The 10,590-nt window shown below is 36.4% G+C and overlaps 1 long non-coding RNA gene across 1 annotated transcript; it reads right to left on the reverse strand.

The window, feature by feature from the left end:
• Positions 1 to 240: 240 nt before the first annotated feature.
• On the reverse strand, positions 241 to 4,747 carry LOC116531022. The gene is made up of 2 exons (XR_004260222.1): positions 1,386 to 4,747; positions 241 to 384 (listed from the first exon to the last, which is right to left on the reverse strand). It is a non-coding gene; the product is annotated as an uncharacterized LOC116531022 (long non-coding RNA).
• Between the last annotated feature and the right edge of the window lie 5,843 nt (positions 4,748 to 10,590).

Raw genomic sequence — 10,590 nt, forward strand, 5'->3', positions numbered from 1 at the left:
AAAATGTGGAAGGAATATATATTGGCAGCAATGGTGGTGGGAAGAGAGAGGGAGGGGAGAGTCAGATTACATTGTAGTTTTCACATGCAACTCAGCAGATCTAGACCAAGTCTCTACCAACGTTTTTATTTACATAAGCTAATCTGAGCACGTCTTCGGGCTTTCATTATAACTGTGAGTGGACACCGCTCATAGAGACAGGCGGTTAGCGCTAGAGCAATGGTTTTCAGAGTTTCAGATGCAGTGGAACACCCTTTATTTATCACAAAGAAAATAGCATGAACTTTAATATGCAGAACAGATCAGACCAGATACACTGTAGCTGAAGCTTCCCTTCTGGTACCCTCTGCAGGCTGAGCTTCACAGGACTCAATGAAAAAGCAGCTGTAACAGAAGAGATAGATAAGTTATATTCTTTGTTTAGTTTATTTACATCTGAATTTACTTTGAAACGCTTCAGCATTGGCAGTGTGATTTGCTTGTATGTGTTATTTAGATGTAATCTGCACCCAAGGGATGATCGCTTGCTGTAATTGGGAACGGGTACTCCTGGGATGGTTAGCTAATATTTACCAAAGCAGCAGGCAAGAGAGAAAATGAGAGCCAAGCAAAGGGGAAACCCCTTATCAAATCATCAGATCTTGTGAGACTTACCCACTATCATGAGAACAGCATGGGGGAAACCACCCCATGATTCAATTATGTCCCACCAGGTCCCTCCCACAACATGTGGGAATTACGGGAGCTGCAATTTAAGATGAGATTTGGATGAGGACACAGAGCCAAACCATATCACACGATAAGAAAGTTAAGAAGGGGAAGAGCCAATATCCTCACCTACTCAAGTTTGGATCTGAATTTTGTGGGGCTTGAAGCTTACATATCTTCAGGGTCTTCTTTGAAAAAAAAAGTATTAAAAATTATAAGTTCAAAATTATCTATGAAAATGAATGTTTATACGGAATGAGAAAATATGACTTCAAAAAAAATTTTTTTTCAATGGAATCTTGCTCTGTTGCCTGGGCTGGAGTGCAGTGACATGACATCGGCGCACTGCAACATCCACCTCCTGGGTTCAAGCGATTCTCCTGCCTCAGCCTCCCAAGTAGCTGGGATTACAGGTGTGTGCCACCATGCCTGGCTAATTTTTGTGTTTTTAGTAGAGATGGGGTTTTACCATGTTGGCGGCTGGTCTTGAACTCCTGACCTCAGGTGATCCATCCGCCTCACCCTCCCTAAGTGCTGAGATTACAGACACGAGACACCGTGCCCTGCCAATGACTTCAAATTTTAAAAAGTTTACAAATACCATTAAAAAATCTCCCAGATAATATAGTATTTCTGTTCATTAATGGTTGACATGGCTGTGTAACAGATTTTCTCACATTTTTTGGCCACATCCTCTCTGATGTCCTCATGTCACCACCATGTTGTAATACTTTCTATAGAGAGAATAAAATAATTCATTGCTTCCTCTTAGTGGATCAAAATTTTTCCCATGTTAATTTTTAAGATTCATAAAATATGCAACTTCAATAGACAACTTCACTATTTGTAGTTCTTCCACAAGGTTGTGCACCATAAACAGAAAACTTCTTATGAATTTAGTTTTGCATAATATCTTCAAAAAAGAAAACATCATGGACTGTTTATAATTGTATACATTGCATATAGAACACACTTCTGACAGAAGTCCTTCACTAGAAATGGATGAGAACAGAATCCTCCACTTAGAAATTTTTATGTCTTGATAGACACTTCCAGAGATTAGTTTCTGGCTTTGCACAATTAAAACCTTGCTTCTTCCCCTCTCCCTATAAGGATCCAGTGCTGGGTGCCATAGCATAGGTTCGTGTTGCATAGGTGCTCTGGTTCTGTATCGTCCTGTTATATCCCTTGGTAAGTTTGCCCCGTGGGTGGTAAGAATATCCTGCACAGGACAGCTAGGAATAAGTTGACTATACATGGAAATATCTGCAAACCACATAAATACCTCCCACTAAACCTCAGCTAAATGTATCACCAGCTCTACTTTCCTTAACTAGATCCCCAAAATGCTTACGGTCACTCCCCACCACCTGAAAGGGGAGATTGGCTGAAAGAAATTCATAATGGAAAGAGAGAGTGCTTTATTCCACTGTAGTTCAAATCTGTCCTTTGCAAAATTTATAAAACCATCTACCACGTCAACAGATGGCTGGGGACCCTCCCAGGGCCTTGGAAGTGGTCCATCACATGGGAGTTCTCATATTTAGCTTCATTTGTTTCATAATGCAATGCCTCTCCACCAAACAATGGAAGGCCACCAATATTTACCTAATTGGGAACAGTCAGTTGAGTTAGGTGGGTTTACAACAAAGGGAATAAATGAAAGATGGGTTTTTTCTATTTATAAGCTTCTGCTTATAATCATCAGCAAAACAGCCACACACAAAATAACTGCCAAAAATTTAACAAAACTACATGGCCAAAAGTGCAATTTAATGTAGTAGAAACTAAGCACAAACCACAACAAAGGGCAGGTGAAAAAAGAGGGTAGATGGATTAATCATAGGAGTTTTCTGGAGAAGGTGAGTTTGAAATAGCTTTTGTAAGGAGTGAGGCATAGAAAGAAAGGGGAAAATGCATTTGAGGAAGGCCTGAAAGGTCTAAACACATGGAAGAACATCAAATTGTGTATAAGGATCAGCTGAAAATTGACTGGAAAGGAGTCATGAAAAACGGAATAAAATTAAATTGTAGTGAGAGTGTTTATGGTCAGAATGAAGTAACTAACACGCATCTAGTCCACCAAGTGTCAGCAACTAGAAAACTACACAAAAATATTATCTGAAATAGCTATTTTCAGTTATTGAACAAGAAGCATTTCAGGCGTGAGATCTCAGGGAGAAGAGAATAAAGTAAGGTGAGCCCTGCCGTAGCCTAGCCTTTTATTTCAAGGCATTTTCTAGTTTCAGGAAAGGGGAATTCAAGCAGAGTATGGCAGTCTCATTGATTCAAAGAGTCAGAGACTAGAGTTCAGGAAGGCTGAGGCAGCTGGATGGAACTTGTGAGACAAGAGTACCAGAGTGAAAGAGCAGCACAAAATAAGTCTCAGAAATCTGCAGAGGATCCTCTTGAATCTTTGGCTAAACAATAAGATGGATATGTTTAAGGTCAAACTCTGTGAACTCTAGGAAATAATAATGATTAAGGAACGATAAATCATGGGGCAATATAAGCTGAGCCACTGTCAGAACTTGCACAAGATTGGGAGATATTTGAGTTCAGGCCAGCCAGAATGGAAAGACCTCATTGGATGCTTGATGCATTCAGGTGAAATTCAGAAAGAGTATGCCTTATTAGTAGGGCTAAACTATCCCGGAGCAGAGGATACTCTAGATTCTTTTTTAAAAAAAAGCCTCAAAGTGATAGAACTGACCTGAAATTAATTTAATTTATTGCCAGAGCAAAAATCAATAATCTTTAAAGAAACACAAGAAAATTCAAGCTAATAATGGAATATTCACAATAGCCAGAATCTAATCAAAATTATTAGACATGCCATAAACAAGAAGTGTAACCCATAATGAAAGGGAAAATCAGCCAATAGAAGCAGAACTAGAAACGACAAAGATGGAATGAGCAAACAAGGACTTTAAAACAACTATTATAAATTTGTTCAAGCAATTAAGGGAAAACATGAACATAAATAAGTAAATGAAAATTATTAAAAGAAACAAATCAGCCATCTAAAGCTAAAAAAAAAAAACCCCAGTATCTAAAACAAAAAGCCCACCAAGCAGGGAAGATTTAAAAACAGATTCTACAATTACAGAAGAAAAAATTAATAAAAGACATTATATAAACCCTAGAGCAAACTATTTAAAAAGGTATAGCTAATAAGGAAATAGTGAAAATAAAATGAAATACAAAATTTTTTAATTCAAAAGAAGGGAGAGAGAAATGAAAATAAAACAAATAATAAATGAAACCAATAAATCGATAGTTAACTGACTTAACACAGTCATATCAAGAATTGTATTAGGTAAAAATGGACCAAAATCATCTATTAAGAGATACTATTATACTTGGTTGAAAAGTAACATCCAACTATATGTTTTCTACAAGGTTTAATTTTTTAATACAAAGATACATATAGGCAAAAGTTAAAGGTTCACAAGATGATATACCAGGCAAATATTAATTATAAAGCTAGAGTGGCTACTTTGATATCAGACAAAGTAGACTTCATGAAATATTTCCAGATTAAAGGGAAATATTTTATCATCATAAAAGGGTCAATTGATCAAGAAGACTTACACTATTCAACACATATGCACGTAATAACAAAGTTTGAAAATACAAAAAGAAAAAAACTGACAGAACTGAAAGAAAAAACACACAAATATAAAAGTGTAGTTTGCGATTTTTAATATCCCTCTCAGTAATTGATAGAACAAAAGGACACAAAAGTTAGTAAGGATACAGAAGACTTGAACAACACTATCAACCAATCAAACTGAACTGATATTTATAGAATTCTCCACACAGTCAACTCTGAAACACACACTCTTTCTAAGTGCACATAGGACATTTATCTTAGAGGACACAGAAGGGCACATATTGGGCTATAAAATCCGTTTCAGTAAATTTAAAGATATTCAAACCCTACAGAGTATGTTATCTCACTAGACCACAATGTAACAACATTAAAAATCAATAACAAAAATATCTGTAAAATCCACAAATATTTAAAAATTAAACAACAAGCTTTAAAATAACCTATGGATTAGGTCAGAAAATATTTTGGGAAATTAGAAAACATGCTGCACTAAATAGATTAGATAGCTAGCTAGCTAGATAGATAAAAATATGTGGATACAGTTAAAGAAGTACCCAGACAGACATTTACAGCTTTAGTGCTTACATTAGAAGAAGAAAAGTTTAAAAATAAATGATCTAAGCTTCTACCTTATGAAACTGGAAAAAATAAACAGCAAAATAAACTTCAAGTAAATAGAAGAAAGAAAATAATAAACATAAAAAAGAAATCTGTACAATGGAAAGTATGTAAATAGCAGAGAAAACTGATAAATTCAAAAGTTCATTCTTTTAAAAAAAAATTCAATAATGTAAATAAACTTCTAGTGGGAAAAGGATATGAATAGACACCTCTTTAAAAAGACATTTATGTGGCCAGAAAACATATGGAAAAAAGCTCATCACCACTGATCATTAAGAGAAATGCAAATCAAAACACAATGAGACACCAAAACACACGCCAGTCAGAATGGCTGTTATTAAAAGGTCAAGAAACAATAGATGCTGGTGAGGCTGAGGAGAAATAGAAATGCGTTTACACTGTTGATGGGAATGTAAATTAGTTCAACCATTGTGGAAGATAATGTGGCAATTCCTCAAGGATCTAGAACTAGAAATACCATTTGACCCAGCAATCCCATTACTGGGTATATACCCAAAGGATTATAAATCATTCTACTATAAAAACACATGCACACATGTTTATTGTAGCACTATTTACAATAGCAAAGACATGGAACCAACCAACCCAAATGACCATCAATGATAGGCTGGATAAAGAGTATGTTGTACATATATACTGTGGAATACTATGCAACCATAAAAAGGAATGAGATAATGTCATTTGCAGGGACATGGATGAAGCTGGAAGCCATCATCCTCAGCAAAACTGACACAGGAACAGAAAAGCAAACACCTCACATTCTCAATCATAAGTGGGACTTAAATAGTGAGAACATATGGACACAGAGAGGAGAATAACACACACCAGGGCCAGTGTGGGGGTAGGGGACAAGGGAAGGGAGAGCATTAGGACAAATAGTTAATGCATAAGGGGCTTAAAACCTAGCTGATGGGTCAATGGGTGCAGCAAACCACCATGGTACATGTATACCTGTGTAACAAACCTACACAACCTGCACTTGTATCCTGGAGCTTCGAGTAAAATTTTAAAAATGTTTAAAAAGAAAGTAAAAACTATCTTCTGCTTTCTGTAGTCCCTCCCCCACCACACTCCCAATATTATGCCAGTTATCAATTCCAAGCTAATGTTTGATGACTGAAAAAAATCCTCAAAATAAGCTTTGTTTTCCATTAAAGAGAAAACCCCTAAAAATAAAAGATAAACTTTTACTATCAAGACAGATAAAACAAAAGCAGAAACACAAAGATAAATATTAGTAATAAAAGAGTGACAGCATTATAAATCTTATAGACATTAAAAAATAAAAAAGGGATATTCTGAACCACTTATGCCAACCAATTAAGATATTTTAGTTGAAATGGATAATTCCTTTGAAAACATGAATAACTAAAATTGACACAAGAAGAAATAGAAAATCTGAACAATTCTATTAAAGCCTAAATAAATTAGATTTATAACTTAAAATCTTCTGACAAAGTGGACTCTGGGTCTGGATAGATTAAATAATGAATTCTACCAAACATTTAAAAAGGAAATAATACCAATCTTAAACAAAATCTTTCAGAAAATAGAGAGGGAAGAAATACTTTTCAACTCATTTTATAAAGTCACCATTATTCTAATGACAAAACCAAAGATATTAAAATTATAGTCTAATTTCTTATGAACATAGCATAGATAAAAAATCCTTAACAAAATATTAGCAACTAGAATTTGGAAATATGATTAAAATGATAATGCATCATGACTGAATGGGGTTTATTCCAGGCATGCAAGCTTATTTAACATTTGAAAATCAATCATTGTCATTCATCACATTAATAGAATAAAAAAGAAAAATCCTATGATCATTTACAACAATGCAGAAAAATCATCTGATGAAATTCCGTGCCTTGCTATGATTTTAAAAACTCAGTAAACTAGGAATAAAAGAAAACTATCTTAATCTAATAAAGGAATCAATGAAAAACCTGAGCAAATACATAAATTAATATGGAAAGATTTAATATTTCCCCATTAATATTGAGATCCAGGCAAGAATGTTTTTTCTCTTCTATTCAACATTATATTGGTGTCCTACCAGTAAAATAAGACTGAAAAAAAATAATAAAAAAAAAACTTACAGATTAGAAAAACAGAAGTTAAACTTTTTTTATTCACATAGCACACAATTTTATTTTATTTTCTTCTTTCAGTTAATAGAGATGGGGTCTTGCTGTGTTGCCAGGTTGGTCTCAAACTGTTAGCCTCAGGCAATCCTTCCACCTCAGCCTCTCAAAGTGCTAGGATTATAGGCATGAGCCACTGTGCCAAGTCATGTACATAATTTTCTGTCTAATAAATACTAACAAGCCTACCCTAAAAGGCTACTATATTAATACGTGACTTTAGTAAGATTGTGGAATACAAAGTCAACGTAAAAAATCAATTGTATCTCTGTATACAAGCAACAAATACATAAGAAACAAAAATGTAAAGCATCATTTACAATAGCATCAGAAATAGTTAATATTTTGGAATTAATTTAACCAAACATGTATAGGACCAATGCTAAAAGTTACAAAAAAACTACTGAAAGAAATTAAAGACCTTTAAAAATGGAGAGACATATCCATTTGTGAATTGGAAAACTCAATATTGTTAAGCTGTCAATTCTCATCACAATGATCTATAGATTATATGCAACACCAATCAAAATCCCAGCAGGCATTTTTTTCTTTAGGCTATTGTTATACTGAACCTAAACTTTGTAAGAAATGAAAATAACCTATGTTAGTCAAAACAATTTTGAAAAAGTTCAAAATTGGAGGACTTAATTTGATTTCAAGGCTTACTTTAAAGCTACAGTAATCAAGATGTATTGCCTCTGGCTGCTTCTTCATTATGATGGCAGAGTTGAGTAGTTCTAACAGGGATCACATGGCCCAGGAGGCCTAAAATGCTATCTGGTCTTTTATAGAAAGAGTTTGCTGACCTCTGTGATAGATGATGCTCAAATGTAAGACACTCCTATGTTCAATTTCTGCTTACCAGGTATTATTCCACTACTTTCTCTGTTACTCATTATAGCATATTAAAGTGCAGATAACGGAAAATAATTTTAGAAATAATCTTTAATCCCTTCTACTTTATTTAAAATAAAAATTGTTGAGAGATTTTGGTAGTTTATAGTTAATAATATGTTATTTCCATATCCCTTACAACTGTGTACAAAGCCATAGTGGAAAAGCAGTCTAACCAGGATGAAGATAATTACACACTGAATTTGTATAGTATGCAAATATGTATATGAAGCATTATAAGCATTATTTGACCCATTTTTTAAATGAGGAGGCTGACTGGCAAATGGATCTATTAGACCCCACAGAAAGTGAGGAGGGCATGGTTAGGAAAAACAGACCAATGGGACAGTGAAATGAATAGGTTCAGATTGGTGATGAATTACACATAGGTAACGAAGTCAAGAAAGTATTGGAAAAGTAATTCTGAGGGTTGTTGTGAATCTGGGTTTTTAGACAGTGCTGCCATTGACCTGGTAGAAAAATTGTGAAAAAAATATTTATTTCACCATTGAGAGCAGATTGATTATGGGTTCAATTTCCAATTGCTTAAAGTGGTGCTTTCCAAATTAATAAACTTAACAAAGTACCTGGTCATCTTGTTAGAATGCAGATTCTGATTTTGGGACAAGGGCCAAGATTCTGTTTCCAACCAGCTTCCAGGTGATTCTGATATGACTGGTTCAGGAACCACACTTTTTAAAGAAAGGCATTAAATGTGATTAATGGAAATCCAACTGTAGATTCCTTCTGGAAGGTAAGAGGAGGGTCCTGACAGGGAATATTGGTTATGCAGTTGGAAAGAAGCTGTTTGTCTTCTCTAGAGGCAAGATGCATAACCAAGGGCCTACAATCTTGAGGGGATTCTCAATGCAGAGAAGGGAAAGATCCAGAACAATCAAGGAGCCAGAATAAGAGCTATCAGAAAAATAGAAGAACTAGGAGCATTAGTGTCAGTAAGGAATCCTATGGCATACTGAATTTCAAGGAGGCAATCAATGAATTCCAACACGCAACTCATTCATTATACCATCTTTCCTGGCCCCCTTTCTTTGCTTGCTTTCTTTGGTCTTTTTTCCAGTTCTCTGTAGAGTGTAGCAATGATTACTGGATTGTCTGTCCAAAGCTTCCCTACCCCCCTTTTTTCTTAAGAAAGCCTCCCCTTATCAATATGACTACCATAAGAGCTGCCATGTTTTGTTTTTTTTTTTTTTGAGATGGAGTTTCGCTCTTGTTATCCAGGCTGGAGTGCAATGGCCCGATCTCGGCTCACCGCAACCTCCGCCTCCTGGGTTCAGGCAATTCTCCTGCCTCAGCCTCCTGAGTAGCTGGGATTACAGGCACGCGCCACCATGCCCAGCTAATTTTTTTTTTTGTAGTTTTAGTAGAGACGGGGTTTCACCATGTTGACCAGGATGGTCTCGATCTCTTGGCCTCGTGATCCACCCGCCTCGGCCTCCCAAAGTGCTGGGATTACAGGCTTGAGCCACCGCGCCCGGCGAGCTGCCATGTTTTTACATGACTCTCTGTCCTCTTCCTACAGTTGATTGGTCCAGGCGTGGACACCTGCTCCCAGCTCACCTAATCATAAATTTCTTCCCTTTGATTACTCAAAATAGGATTCTACAGAGAAAAAGTTGTCAGGTGCAAAACAGCCTTTATAGTAGGAAAAGTCGTTAGGCACAAAATTTACTCACCCTAATGTGCAGCCGTCTTAGGAGCCAGTACAGAAAAAGAGTACAGACAGGTGATGGAAGACAGTCACGGCAGTGTTCCAGTTTTTGTTCCAACTGCTTTCCTTCCTTTCCCATGGTTTTGTTATTCAATGTTTCCTTCAGTGACCCAGAAAATTTCCCCTATTGCCTAAGTGAGTTTGAGTCACTTGCCACAGAATCCTGACTAACACCTGCCAAACCTTAACCCCACTTATTTTGTCTTACACATCGCCTTCCCTTGGGCCCCTGCACCCTGTTGACCGCAGCTTTCCCAGGTTTTCCTTAGGATGACACCAAGCCAAAACCAGCTGCTGGGCAAGGACCATAAACCCCAGTGTTGGTCTTGGTGGATGTTAATGTGTCACTGAACACCAGTGTACCAAGTCGATGTGTTCATGGCAACAGCCGAAAAGAGCCCACAAAAGCCTAATCTTTGTCGCACTGGGGGCTCCACTGGCAGATTGTTAAGACCCTGGGGGCAAAACTTAATTTGCATAAGTATTTGCAATGCACAATTTCCTTTTTATTCATTTAGACTAAATTAAATTCATTTTGGAATCCCCAAAGTTATTGCTTGTTGACTTCTCTCCCCTTACCTCCCGTTCCAGGTGTATTTCCCCAAAACCGAAAGCCATTTTCATCTCTAGTTCCCTGGATGCCTCGGATCCCAGGTGAAGTTTTATCCCTCCACAGTTCTTTAAGATTAGCAAAATAAATTAACTCCTTAACTGCTGGGAAATTAAAAAAACAAAAAATAAAATCTGCTGTTTTGCAAAAACGCAAATATTATGAGCACATCCTACTCTCTTCCCTACCCCCAACACACACACACACACACACACACACACACACACACACACACACACAC

Source organism: Sapajus apella, unplaced genomic scaffold (assembly GCF_009761245.1).
Source record: "Sapajus apella isolate SASKATOON/1434 unplaced genomic scaffold, GSC_monkey_1.0 scaffold69, whole genome shotgun sequence".
Taxonomy (NCBI): Eukaryota; Metazoa; Chordata; class Mammalia; order Primates; family Cebidae; genus Sapajus; species Sapajus apella.